Source organism: Amphimedon queenslandica, unplaced genomic scaffold (genome assembly GCF_000090795.2).
Source record: "Amphimedon queenslandica unplaced genomic scaffold, v1.1 AMPQUscaffold_12395, whole genome shotgun sequence".
NCBI classification, from domain to species: Eukaryota; Metazoa; Porifera; class Demospongiae; order Haplosclerida; family Niphatidae; genus Amphimedon; species Amphimedon queenslandica.
Genome location: NW_003547368.1, coordinates 5,735 through 7,215, shown reverse-complemented (window position 1 = coordinate 7,215; position 1,481 = coordinate 5,735). Strand labels below are relative to the sequence as shown.

General features: G+C 32.1%; 1 long non-coding RNA gene across 2 annotated transcripts; it reads left to right on the top strand.

The window, feature by feature from the left end:
- Positions 1-9: 9 nt before the first annotated feature.
- On the top strand, positions 10-1,474 carry LOC109587905 (uncharacterized). Of its 2 annotated transcripts, XR_002187865.1 has the most exons (4): positions 10-643; positions 707-826; positions 946-1,002; positions 1,063-1,474. It is a non-coding gene; the product is annotated as an uncharacterized LOC109587905 (long non-coding RNA). The 2 variants fall into 2 exon arrangements; XR_002187864.1 differs by lacking the exons at positions 946-1,002; positions 1,063-1,474 and having other exon boundaries at positions 707-869.
- Positions 1,475-1,481: the final 7 nt, after the last annotated feature.

Sequence of the window (1,481 nt, the reverse complement as noted above, 5' to 3'; positions counted from 1 at the left end):
GTATTATAATAATCCTTGTAGCTGTTTATGCATCTTGTAATAGTATACTATAGATGAGTAATATGCAATCTTGACATGTACGTGTGTTATTAATAAGTACTTAATGGTGAAGAATATTAAATGTTGTTTTACCAGCATGATATCTCATTTTGATATCACAATAATAACTAATAATTCTGTTCATCAAGTTAGGCTGTTACAATGATAATGATCCTTTGTAATGGTTCCTAGCCTAGAAATCCAACACAGTACATGTAATTTAGTCTGGTTTGGTAGAGGTACCATTTACATCGCAAGTTGTACTAAGGGTTATGATACATAATTACATGTACCATTCACATGTATACTAAGAAATGATTATATTCTGTTAGCTGCAATAATACTAATGACTATCATGATAGCTACTAAATACTGATGTAATTATTAATAATGCAATTCTCTATTCTTGTTGTTGTATTCCTGGACTACTATTCTTGTATATCTTTGTCTCATATTGATATTTCTTCCTTTCTTTTGCCTTTCTCTCCACCTAGTACATGTAAATGTACATCTAACTTTTGCTCTTTCTCTTTTCGTCCTATAAAGGATTCTCCTGTCTCTCATGTTCTTTGTCTTTTTGTGTTAACACAAGCTTATAGTATCAGTAAGGAACTGTATTATACGTTATGTATGTCAATGTCATGTTTTTTACTATTTTTTATTATAGTATTGTAACAGTTTTGGGTCACAGATGCATTGCTTGTCAAGATTCAAGATCCCATGAAATCCACCTGCTTTTTATTTTTGGCGAAAGATGTGGGAACAGAACAATCCTAACAACATGATGGTAAGACACAATTTACATTACAGTGCATGTTTTATTCAGTGCATGTACACATGTACAGTAAATGAGGGATAGTGAGTGTCCTTTAGTCAGTAATAATTGATATGTCATTTATTGTACAGGAGAATAGAATTATGACAAAATGCTAAGAGAATTCAAAGCATGTCCCATTTGAAAAAGTACAATGTTTGAACATCAACGTCACTTAAATTTACACACTCTTTCACTCTCTCTTTTAGTGCTGTTAACTATACTCATAATCAAGAAACAGTTTGTTCCATAGACATTATCATATAAAGGCTGTGTTAAGATTAATATGCACTAATGCAATGATAAGTCGTATGTGATGTAAATGTACATGTATTTGAGTTAATGGATTACTAAGTAATTGTAATGGTAGTTGTCACAGGCCTATGTCACTGAGTCCCTGACTGTACATGAATGTACAATGTATTCTCAGATAAATTCATTAACAATGACATTGCCTTCTGAGCACAGATGGCAATGAAGTTACCATTGCCATTACTATTACTTTTTTAATAACAATTTAGTGCTGTACACCTTCCTCTCATTCCTCTTTTTGTTTCTCTATCTCTTTAGTGTCACCATTTTCTTGATGCATCAAGCTTAGGAGATACTGAGGTCATCAATGAGTCTG